Source organism: Petaurus breviceps, unplaced genomic scaffold (genome assembly GCF_028583685.1).
Source record: "Petaurus breviceps papuanus isolate PSGF00001 unplaced genomic scaffold, PetGlider_PUasm1.0 90895, whole genome shotgun sequence".
NCBI classification, from domain to species: Eukaryota; Metazoa; Chordata; class Mammalia; order Diprotodontia; family Petauridae; genus Petaurus; species Petaurus breviceps.
The window spans coordinates 21715331-21729072 of NW_027187372.1; positions in this window are offsets into that span (position 1 = coordinate 21715331).

A 13742-nucleotide genomic window follows, 5' to 3' on the forward strand; every position below is an offset into this window, starting at 1 on the left:
GCCCAAATAGCAGAGCCAGGATTTGAACCCTGGTTTGCTGATTCCAATTCTTTCATTCTCTATCTATGTAGTAAATATCCAGAGGATGGGGATAGAGATCACATTCACAATGAGAGGAGAGCAACTGTAATGAGGCCCATGTAGTGAGGGTTGTTGTGGGGTTTGAAGGGAGGCAGAAGAGGCATCTTGAACCTCTTCTCCCCCAGTCCTTCTCCAAGAAAGACATTAATTCTTGCCAATAGGAGGGGCAAGAAGTTGGGTCTGGAGGGCCCTCTGTTTTTCTCAGTCAGAGAAAGCGTATCCAGCTAGAATTAGATTGACCTACAATTTAGTTATTGCTAGTCTAGACTCTAGAGGATATGATCAGGTTCAAGTTAACTTCAGATTACTTTATTGGGGGGGGGGGGAAATAACAAAGAAATCCATTTATCCAAATCATAGCAAAACAGGAATCAGAGAAGATATACATAGGAAAATATATACCAGATAACAGAGTGAAGGAGCTTTCCCAGTAGGAGCCAGATAAATCAGTTCAACCAAGAGATAGTCCTTGATCTCACCCAGGGGAACACTCCCTGCAGTTTCTAGAGTAGCAAGTTGAGAATACGGACATGATAGAGATTGTCAGTTCATGTCATCTCAGACTCCTTTCCTTCAGCATCCTGAAGTAGGGTTAGTTTCTTCCATCTTCCATCTTGAAGCTGGAAGCCAGAAGCACCCAAAAGCTATTCCGTGCTTGAAGAAATGATGAAGGCTGGAACTTTCCCATCTTCACTAATTCTGCCCTGCTCTTCAGCCAGGACAGGGCATGCATCTCCACCAATAAAGAGAGAGTCCTATATCAAAGGGCAGGGGTTACAATTACTACACCAGGTGACCCTGGCTCCTGAGTGAAGGAACCGAATTAAAATGTAACTGGGAAATAATAAAAAATACAATAGAACATAGGGCTAATATGTGATTTTCTAAGTCAATATGCTGTTTGCAGGGGTCCTTGTGTACAGCTTTGTGCCCCACCCACCCATTTCTATTTGAGTGTGACACTACTTGGACTACACCAGGCTGTTCCCTGGGACTCTGACTTTCAAATTAATTGAGTTTTCCAAAAATGTCTTTTTTTTCATTGTCACTCAGAGGATTCCTCCTGAAAAAACTAATGCCTGCTAATCAAGTTTCCTTTCTCTGACTCCCAATCAGAAAGCAACTACAAGTATCTAGATTCTGACTTCACAAACTCTTTGGTTAGAATCAACTACCTTCCCTTCACCTGATTTCACCTGCTTTAATAGGATTGTTCAAAGTAAGATATTTTCCCTGAGTTCAGGAGTGCACATGACCTTTCAAATTTCAACCTGCTTCCACCAGAAGTGCCATTTTGACTGGCATGAGCTGTAATGAATAGTGATGACAAACTGCATGTTTCCAATTTAAATCCACTTCTTGTGAATTTGGCACCTGTGCTGAACTACAATTGCTTGCAGAAACAGGGGTACACTATCCATTGAAAGGATTTGAATCAATTAATCCATCAATCAACCAATCAGCATTTATTAAGTGCCTACCATGTACCAGGCACTGTGCTAGCCCCTAGAACCATGAAGACAAGAATGAAACTGACCTTGTTCAAGGGACAACTCCGTGAACCAGACACTGGGTCAACTATAAAGTTGGTCAACTGCTCTGGGCAGGGTGGGGGAAACAGTTCTATATCATTAAGTTTGGTACATGAAGTAAATCTTCGACAGCCTGTTAATATGCACATCTTACAACACAGAGCTCCCAGGATCAATTAAGCAGGACTGAAGCAAGCCAAATCCCCAGTGAAAGCAAATTTTAGGTCATTAAAAGTATAACATTTGGGGCGGCCAGGTGGTGAAGTGAGTAAGAGCACCAGCCCCAGAGTCGGGATGACCTGGGATCGAATCCCGACTCTGATACTTAGTACCATACCCAGAAATAACTGGCCATGTAACCTTGAGCAAGTTACTTAACCCCAATTTCTTTAAAAAATATATAACATTTGCATGTTACAGCACAGTTTATTATCTCGTGGATTTATGATGGCTCAAATATAATTTTACAAAAATCACAGAATTTTAGTTGGAAGATACCATAGGGGCCATCTTATCTAATTCATAGCAGAAAAAATAAATTTCTTCTACAATGTTCTTTTGTCATCATCTAGATCACCTTTTCCTGAAGAATCCCCTAAAATAAGGAGGACCAGACCCCACTACCTCCTGAGGTACCTCATTTGACTTTGAGAAAACGTACTTTGATAACAGGTTTTTCCTAACCTTGTCTCAATTAGCTACAAAAGTAACTTCAACTAATTTATTCCTGGTTCTGCCCTCTGTGAACAAGCAAAACACATTTAATTCCTTTTTTACCTGATTACTCTTCAAATACTAGGCACATCTCTCAAGTCTTCTATTCTCCAGTTCCTTCAGCTGATCCTTATATGGAAGGAACAAACAAGAATAACCGCAATAATGACAACAATGATTAGCATTTGTTTAGTTCGTTAAGGTTTATAAAGTGCTTTACAAATATTATTTCATTTTATCCTTCAAAACAACTGAGAGAGATAGGTGCTATTATTTTACAGGTAAGGAAACTGAGGCAGAAAAAGGTTAAGTAACTTCCCCAGGGTCACATAGCTAGTAAATGTCTAGTACTGGATTTGAACTCAGGTTTTCTTGACTCCAGCTCTAGTGCTCTAATTCACCACCTAGCTGCCTCTAAACTTGAGTACCTCTTACCCTCTAGATGGTATCTAACTTATTAATGTCCTTCCACCCAGAAGTGAACCTAATACTTCAGATGTACTTGATCATAACAGAGAAGAATAGCACTAGTCCAAGAATAGTTCAAGGCAATGTTAGCTTTTTTGTCCACCATGTTCTACCACTGATTAATTTCCAGTTTTTAGTCTGTTAAAAACCCCCACATCATTTCCCCACCAAAAGAACTACCATACAGCCATAGCTCTCTCATCCTCATATGTCATTGCAGGATATATTCCCAGCGAACAGAGAGAGAAGAAACAGAAGCAGTGACAGATTTTATATTCTTGGGCTCAAAGATCACTGCAGACAGCAACTACAGTCATGAAATTAAAAGATGTTTACATCTTGGAAGGAAAGCTATGGCAAATTTGGACAGCATACTAATGGAGACACCTTGCTGCCAAAAGTCTGTATAGTCAAAGCTATGGTTTTTCCAGTAACGATGTATGACTATGAGAGCTGGATTGTAAGGAAAGCTGAGCATGGTGAAATCTACACTTTCTAACTGTAGTGCTGGAGAAGATGTTTGAGAGCCCTTGGAAATCAAGGAGATCAAATCAGTCAATACTTAAAAGAAATTATTTCAGGCTATACCCTGGAAGGTCAATTTAAATACTTTGGCCACATAAGAGAAGACAGCACTCATTGGAAAAGATTGAAGGCAAAAGGAAAAGGGGATGGCAGAAAATAAGATGGATAGGTAGTGTCATGGAAACAATGACCATAAACTTGGAAAGACTTTGAGAGACTGTGAAGGATAGAAGGGCATGGTGGATTATGGCCCATGGAGTCACAGAATCAGACATAACTGAATAAATGAATAACAATATCCCATCCTGTAATTATGAAATTGATTCGTTGAACACAACTATTTCAAAGTATTTGATTTGACCCAATATCAAGTACTTTGAGAACCCAAATTCAGTCATTCAGTGTGAAAGCTATCTTGATAAACTTGGCATTTTCTTCAAATTTTATAAATATGCCATCCTGCCCTTTAGCCAAGTCACTGAAAAAATTGTCAAGCCATACAACATCAAACTTAGAATTCTGGGGATCATTTAAAACTTCACAGTTTTAAAAGCCTTTAACCATACAGTGAACACACTGAATAAAGATTAATCCTGTTCCCTAACAGTGCCATTATAAAGGTATTGCACTGATTTGAAGTTATTAATGTTTGTACCAATGTAATCAATTACAGGAGGAGAAGCAGGAGGTTGGGGCCAGAGGCTGCCCATTCTGTTCTCTTCAGGGAGAGGGGGCACAAGGCTAGAATTATATCTATCTGTTTCCTCCAATATTGTTATTGTAGGGATTCAAGCTACACTCTTAATCACTATTTCTTAATGGGAAAGGAGTATCCCAAGCCATATGGTCAAGGCTTGATTTTCCTTCCCACCGGAAGTCAGTTCCATAATGAACAAACAGCAAACAGCTAGCAAATCCATCTATACAAATTCAATAGAAAAACAGGAATCAGAGAAAGTAAACAGAGGAGAGTATATATCAGGCAAAGCAGAGTGAAGGAGCTATCTTACTTGGAACAAAATAACTCAGCTCAACCGGTTAAAGACTACCAGATTGCACCGAAAGAGAAATTCCCCAAAGTCTTAAGTGTAACAAGCTGGGGATACAGGTATAATCAAAGTGCCAACTCCTCTACAAATCAGTTTCTTCCCAGAGTCTTTCTCATTCCCTCAGGGACCGAAGAGAGGTTGGAATGGTGTTATCTTTTTTTCTTGGAGCTGGATACTGAAGACCAGAATGGAGAGATCCCTTCTCTCTAACTTTCACCAACTCTGCCTTCACACGGGTATAAAATATTAGTCTCCATCACTGAGAAGAATGTGAATAGACTCAGGTTTGGGTTACAAAGTTGTTTTTAACTCTATGTTTGAATAAAGAAGTATGCCTCCAGTCAACATAACCATTCTCTAGGGGAGCACACTCTGGGTAGAGGTGGACTGCCATTTCTGACATGACCACAACCAGCAAGTGCTGACCAATTGCTACTGACAGGCCAAGAACCGAAAGGACAGAAGCAGACAACCTTCCCATCCCTCACCAGTTCTTCCTTCTGCCCACAATCACAACTATTATCTAGTGGAGCTGAAATATGACTGTGGGAGGTGGGGTAAAGGAAGGAAGGAAACAGCATTTATTAAGCACCTACTATGTGCCAGGCACTGTACTAAGCACTTTATAAATATTATCTCATTTGATTCTCACAGCAACCCTGAGAGGTAGGTGCTATTATTATCCCTATTTTACAGTTGAGGAAACTGAGGCAGAAACTAAGTGACTTTTCCAGGATCACACAGTTAATTTCTGAGGCTAGATTTGAACTCAGATCTTCCTCACCCCAAGACTAGTGCCTTATCACTACCTAGCACCACCTAGCTATATTTTCAATTGCTCCTGCAGGTGCTAAAATCCCTATCTCCTCAGTAGCCAGAAATACTGAAGACCTGGAAAACAAAGTTCTCATTGACAAAGTCCTTGGTTCTTTCAAATTATTCAGCATCAGAAATCAATATAGTTTTACAAATGTAAAGTACACTAAAGGAGATGCATCCCTCTCGTCCCAGCACCCCAGATCTTTCCATATCTCCCCTATTAGAATATCGCTGCTTAAGGACAGGGGCTATCATCATGTTCTTCTACCTGTATGAACACTTAATTTGTTTAAATTCATTCCTGCCAAGGTATCCTTTGCTTTGATGCTCTGAAACACAATTGTAGCTAGAAAATTTATCCCTGGCGTGACCATCACAAAAGAGTGTGTAAGGTCAAGGACAAAGAAAATGCATTCAGTTGGGGAGGAAGGGAGGCAAAATTCTGCTCCACTCAGAGGAAAGAGAGGCCAGTGAACAATAGGCTAAGATGCAGTAAAGAGATGGGGGTGGGATAGCGCACATCATCTGACAACTTATTTTAACTAACTAGTCTTGCTAACCAGGGTTAAGCTTCAATAATTCTACACTGCTGAAGCACAATAAGTGCTATCTTTATCCTTTAAATTTAGTATTAGAATGAAGCCTCGGTCACCCTGCCCTAGTTAGAGCTCTGGTCTAGAGTGGTAAGGATGAAATTGTGTGTATGCTAGCTTTCCTCAGCTGTCAAGGAGCAGTCTTAATTATTTCAATTTACATATTAAATTGGTGGCAATATGGTTTAAATATTTCAAATGGAAGACAAACAGGGATAATCAATTTTTTAATTATAATTTTTCCCCCTGAAGTTGATGGCCCTAATTAAAGTTGTCACTTAGGTCCACTTACTTAGCATTTATTAGAATGAGAAAACCTTGTCAAGAGAAAAGGAAGGGGGAAAAGTACATGAAAAGGACTTTGACTGTGGCATGCTTTTATGTGAGTCAGGTGAGGGGATCACTTTGTATCAGACACTAGACTTCTCTACCTCCTTAGCTTGCCTTGCATTGAATTTATCTGTATTGTGCTGTAAAATGTAAGCTTCTTGGGGGTAGCAATAGTTTTGTGTTGGTCTTTGCAATCACAAGTCTTGCATATAAGATAAAGACTTGATAAATATTTGTTGAATTTGGATCCATGACATGAGATGAAATAATACTATTCACCACCCCTACCTTGAAAATAGCCAAACACACAGAGAAAATAAGTCTCATTAATTTGGACTTTATTAGGTTTCAATAATAACACCACTATTTTAGTACTTCATGTTTTTCAAAGAACTTTCATGTACCTTATTGCATTTGATCTTCAAGAGGAAGACAGGGTCTGGATTCTTATCCTCATTTGACAGATTAAGAAACAGAGGTTAAGTGAAATGTCTAAAAAGAATACATTTGCATGAGCATCAGAGCCAGAACTAGACACTAGTTCTCCTGATTTCACTACATAAGGCTTGGGGCACCACCATTCCTCTACTTTACCAAGTTTCAACCTTTAGCATCATCCTTGACCCTTCCTTCTCTCACACCCCTCATAACCAATCAGTTTTTAAATGTTGTTTATTCAATTCTCAACATCTTTTATCTGTACTCAAGTCACTACCCTAATTCCGTCCCTCATCACAACCTGCCTAGAATATTGTGATAGCTTCCTAATGAGTGCATCCACTTTCATTCTTTCTCCTATCCATCAATCCTCCAATTAGCTGCCAAAATTAAGCTAAGTCACAGGTATGACCATATCCCTCACACCTGCCTAATAATTTCCAATGGATCCTATTTACTTTAAAAGAAGATACATTAGGTCTCATGCAGTCTAAGATTATGTTATCTTAGTTGATATTTCACACCATTCATATTGAGGTTTCAATCTGTAAAAAATAAAATAAACCCTCCTGTCTAGCTTACCTTCCCCATCTTGTACTTCTGAGATAATTTTTTAATAAATTCAACTATAATACGTTACATTTACACCATTATATTTATCTTATAGAAGTGGCACAAGGCAGTAGATTAAAAGCAGGTCTCGGGACTCAGATCATACAAATTCTGGTCTTGTTTCTGACATATTTTGGGGGTGACCTTGGACAAGTTACTTCACTTCTCATTGCTTAAGAAAAATCTCTAAGACTACAAGGTGAAGCAAAGGTGCTGTCCTGCATAAATAGAGGGAATTTCTTCCCAGAAGTATACTGCACAATGAAATTACTGGTTCAGTCCCAATCCCCTAGACTCCAACCTGTCAACATCCTTTTGAATTCTGATTTCCTCCTTCTAGTAAGTTAGCAACACTTGCAAATTTACGTCATCTGAAAATTGGTAAGAATACCTTCTATACCTTCATCCAAATCACTGATAAAAATGTTAAAATATTATAGAGTCAGGTATGGATCCCTGGATCATTCCATTGGTAATTTCCTTACAATCTAACTTTAAGCCATTCATGACTAATATTTGGATCTGATCTTTTGATCAGTTCCAAATCTACTTGTCATATCAATCAACACACAAGAGCATTGAGAATCTTTGCCAAATTCATCACTGAAACCTTTGTAAACTATATAATATTCCAATGAGCCACCTGTCTGGTAATCCTATTAAAAAAGAAATCAAAGTTAATCTAGAACTTCCTGTTCTTGATGAAGTTATACTAATACTTCATAATCATAACTTTTTTTCTGAGATATTTGCTAATTTTCATCATCATCCCTGTACTACTAATACAAACCAGAAAATATACTTGAAAATTCAATTCAAATAAGCTATACCAGAGCAGGAGCCATTATCAGAGACAAAACTGCTTCCCACTCTTATCTAGACATTCCTGTGATCCATGAAAATTTAAGAACGATATTTAAATAGGTCAGCATAAACTATCATAACTACCAAAGCTCATAGAATGGAAAGCTTTCAAAATACAGGAACCTTGTTGATAAACTAAAAAAAAAACCCAGTATAAGCTAATATTATACCCATTGTCCTATATGCTACTAGAGTTGTACAAAGGATGCTTTCTGATAATTGTGTATTCCAAAACCTTCATTCAACCACAAAAAGGAATCATTTTATAGGAATATTAGTAGGGTTAGAAATATGTTACTGGGCCATTTCTATCTGAACTACATAAAAAATGAAAATAAGATAACAACAACATCTCCCTCAAAGACCAACCTATATTCTATGCCTTATGGAGAGGTAGGGATGGGAGAAGGGTAGATTACAAAGTATGAAAATGGTAAAATGGTCATATATAAAGATTTCTGGCTAATTAAGTTTTTTAGATACCACTGACTGGTCACTATGATGAAACTGCTCCTGTGTATCTAAAAAAGAGATCAGGTCACAGGGTTGCACGATGGCCCTATTCAGAACCATTATGATGATCAGATTGCTAGAGCACCGTGGAGCAAATGACTCCCCATTGTGTTCTGGCACTGCAAGAAGGCAAGCTACATCAGAACAACTCAGAACCAATACCCAACCTCCTACTTTAGTGCATATGGCACTGATTAGCTTGAAATGGCCTGAAGACATTAATACTTTTACTATGCACCAGTATTATGTGAAAATAAAATTGGAACATCTCACTGGATATAGAGGATTTCATATTATTTTTGTTAATGATACCCTTGACACCAAGCCACAGAGTAATATATTGCTGATGAGTACAGGGCAATACTAGGAAAGAACTGCATCCCTGAGCCTAGATTAGAAATGAGATGAAATTGAGAAAGTACTAAGATCTGAAGAGGGGAAGGATTAAAACCCTGAAGTTACTTAAAACCTTCACATATTAGAAAGTTTAAAAATTCTGCTTAATGAAACATATTAAAAAATAACACCAATGTCTCAATGTTTTAAAAAGAGATGTACATACTTAGATGACCATGTCAGAAAAGCTCTGAGTTTTATGACATGAATCCAGCTAGCAGAACAATTTCACCAAAAATAGAGTAATTTTTTAAAGTTGGTACATGCCGTACATACATCATGCATCCTCTCCACAGTACCTGACAAAAAGTGTAAACACATCTCAGGAATTATATACAGTAGTACCTAAAGCAGCTGTTGCCATGGTACAAAGAATAGGAGGAAAGACAGAATCTTCAGTGTCAAACTCTATCAGGATAAAAGTGATTTGAAAGGACTATAAAAGATCAATGAAAAGACATTGGCAGATTGGAATATCTAGAAATATACATAGTAATGTAATTGAACTTACAAAAAGCAATGTCCACACCACCCAATTAAAGTCAGCAAAAAGTAAACATATAGAACAAAAATCCAGAAAAAAAGTGTATCTTATTAACCAGTAATTGAAAGTAATTGAAATTAAGGCAACAAAAAGAATCAAAGTAATGTGAGAAAAGAATTTAATATTTCAATAATCAAAATCTTTACTAAAGAAGCTTAGAAATAAAAAAAAATAGAGGAAAAAATGAACCTGAGAATAGGAAGAAGTGAAAATTTTCTGGTCCTCTATGTGGTCACAAGAAACTCAACACAACACACAGGTTAGACCAAACAAGAAATACAAAGCTCATGTACAATCAATATCATGAATGAAAAGTTTTGTCAAGTTATATGATTGAAATTAGCTCTGTACAAGATTAGAAATTGGTCGGGCTGGAACTATAGCTCTTGATTCAAATACTTCCCAATGACACAAAATGCAAGCAAAGACTTGAGCAGCTTTCCCTTAGACACAAGACTAATGCTGTCATTCTTGACAGAAGGCATCACAATTATTCTCAAAAGATGATCCCTCCAAATATAGATTACTTGGTCATTTACTTTTTAGAATATATTCACAGCTTGTATCACACAAAAATCCAAAGCTACTAACAGGATATCGGCTAAAGAAGAAATGGAGGTCGTAACAAAAAGTTCCTGGGATATAAAGAATAACTTCTTGCCTGTCCTGTAATTATATTGAGCAACCTGCCTGAAAACACTATAACATTTACACTGTATCTATTTCTGAAAAGCTTCTGAATCATTTCCACACTCATGTTCTAGAAATGCACAAATGAGACCCAGCATAGTGAGCATACTCAAGTGACTGATGTCTCCCTGGAAAACTTATCTTGGTTTAAATCATATTACCAACTCAATAATGTGAAAAACCATTCATATAAAACATGAAATTTTTCAAGAAAAAAAGTTTAAGTACATGATGATTCTTTCTAATATCAAATCCATTATCATTTTTCCTAAGCTGAACATAATATGGCCTCCAAAATAAAAAGGAGTTTGAACTAAAACATCTTATTAATCACTTGAGATACATGAATAAACAGCTATATAACTTCACTGAAAAATATATTAGATAGATTCTTTGTTATATGGAATATTCATCCAGTGATATAAAAGTTACACTTGTATTTGATAAGTGTTAAATTTCTTAATGCATGCCAAGGAAATATAGATATTAATGGCCTTGAGCATGAAAACACATTGAAAATGAAACTATCATGAAGAAATCTATGGCTGATACATTAAGAGACTTATGCATCCTAAAATAAAAGATTAATTGGAATAACATTAAAAACAATTAAGACACCAGTCTTAATATACATTTTCAAAAATGTAGTATTGATCAAAACAAATTTGGATGGTATGCCAGCAAAAACCAATACAATACTAACTAAACACATGTTCTACCATTCTAAAGTAGTCACAGATGAACACTTCTTTAAAAAGGAAGAAGAGGATTGATATACCTTCATAAAACACATGACTAACATGTCACAAGCATACTGAAATGCATTTGGAACAATCAGAAATCACTTCACCAAGTAATCATTAATTATGATAAAAAGGAAGTTGAGAGTAGAATCTGATAGAAGGGTGAAGCTATGGGAGTGATGGAAGTAGGCCACTATACTTCAGGCATCTCAGAAGGTTTTTTTTGGTATTTTATTTCTGCTTTTTTACTTTTTTGATTATTTTTTTAGTTTGCATCATTCATTTCCACAAGATTTTGAGTTACAAAGTTTTCCCCCATTTTTCCCCTTCCTACCACCCCAAAATAGCAATCCCATCGGATATCCCCTCCTCCAATCTGCTCTCTCCCATATCTTCTCCCATCCCCCCTCCAACTTCCCAGTAGGGCACCGTGGATCTCTATGCCCCAGTGCCTATATATCTCATTTCCTAGTTACATGTAAAATAATAATAATAATAATATATATATTGTTAAATATTAGATTTTAAAACTTTGAATTCCAGATTCTTTCCCTTCCTCCCTCGTCACCTACCCTCACTGGGACGATAAGCAATTCAATATAGGTTGTACATGTGTAGCTATGCAAAACATTTCCATAGTGGATATATTGTGAAAGACTGACTATATTTCTCTCCATCCTATCCCACCCCCCACTTGTTCTATTCTCTACTTTGATCCTGTCCCTTTTCAAAAGTGAGTGCTTCCAAATTCCCTCCCCCCCCAGCCTTCCCTCCCTTCCGTCATCCCCCCTCTTGTCCCCTTCCCCCCTACTCTCCTATAGGATAAGCTACCCTATTTAGTGTGTGCGTCATTCCCTCCCTAAGCCCATTTCAACGAGAATAAGGTTTATTCATTATCTTTTACCCTCCAGTTCTTCTCCTCCATTGTAACAGTTTTCACTTGCCTCTTCTATATGAGATAATTTACCCAATTCTATCTCTCCCCATCTCCTCTCATTGATCTTGGAACTCTGGAACCTGGCTATAATATCCCTAGGAATTTTCTTTTGGGATCTTTTTCAGGAGGTGATCAGTCGATTCTTTCAACCTCTATTTTGCCCTCTGGTTCTAAAACATCAGTGCAATTTTCCTTGAGAATTTCTTGGAGGATTATTTCTAGGGTTTTTTTGATCATGGCTTTCAGGTAGTCCAATAATTTTTAAATTATCTCTCCTGGATCTATTCTCCAGGTCAGTGGTTTTTTCGATGAGATATTTCACATTGCCTTCTATTTTTTCGTTTGGATCTGTTGAATAGTATTTTGATTTCTCATAATGTCACTAGCTTCTATTTGCTCCAGTCTAATTCTGAAGAAATGATTCTCTTCAGTGACCTTTTGAGATTCTTTTTCCATCTGGTAAATTAGACTTTTTAAGGCATTCTTCTCCTCATTGCCTTTTTGAGCCTCTTTTGCCATTTGAGTTAGTCTATTCTTTCCCTAACTTCTGCCCATACCTTTCTAGTAATAGGCACTGTAACATAGTCTACTTCTTTTATCTAGATGTTTCCTGTATCTTGATCTTGCCTCACATTTTAGAGAGAAGGATTAGCTGAAATTCAGAAAACTTAAATTTAGGTCAGACAGGCAAACCTTTGCCCGACTGTTAGAAATGTTCTTAACTAGAGCCCTAGGCTAGTGTGATTTTCTTAATAGCTTTCATCTGGTATAACCTCCATAAAACAGAGGAGGGGACCACGTGGACCTGAAGGCAATCTTATAGCTAATTGCTTTACATGAGATGCAGCTGATTAAATCTCAGAGATAAGCCAGCATTGGAGAGGGCAGTCACTGAAGAAAAGATCTTGCTCTCCAGTGGTCTGTAAACTATATAGCCCATAGACCAAATCTGCCCAGTTACCTGTTTTTTCACAGCCCCTGAGCTAAGAATGGTTTTTAATATTTTTAAAATAAAGTTTTATTGTATTTTAAAATGTAAAAAAGCCCAACAAACCATTCTTAGCTTACCATCCTATGAAAAATAAGCAAAGGGCCCAGCTGTTGTAGTTTGCTGACCCCTGCCAGGGAGAAGATAGGAAAAGCCTGGGAAGGATTATCACCATATCCATCCAATGAGGAGGGAGGACAAAGGATTGAGTACACCTTTTCAACTTTATCCTTCACAATGATACCCTGTAGTGAAAAACAGGAAGACATATGCTTGCCAAAGCTGATCACCATTATCATGGAGGAGATCCAGCAGATTCCAAGAGAAGATTGAAAAGAGATTGCCTCTGGATGCCAAGGTTTTCTAGATGCTTTTGTTCCTAACAACATTCTGGTTGGCTTTTTGAACAAGGATCTCCTGCTATCTGTACTTATTAGCTATCATTTGTGCAACTGTGTTGCAAGCCTAAATATCTTTACTATTCTTCGTACATTGTAGCTCATCTCTATGGTATCTAGTTTGAAAGGCATAAATTAGACCATTTCCTCCTTCACCCTTTCCTTCTTTCTAATATAAAGTCCTTTTGATTAAATGTATGAGATTCCAGTCTTATACATTAATACTAGCCCTAATTAGGTGCATGATAATGTCATAGTCTAGAAATTCAAATCTTATTCTCAGATACCATCTTCTTAACCACCTCTTTATATCAAATCCTCAATTCTCTTCTGCAGCTTTGGCTTTCAATGGGCAGGAGTGGTGATCCTGATCTGTGCCCCCACTAAAATCTTCAATTTTTTTCTCCTAGGATTTTATAATAGTAATGCTTTCTAACTTCCTTCTGGAAGTATCCTTTGTGTCCATATAACTCACCAGAAATGTACAGTAATTATTAGATTTTATAAA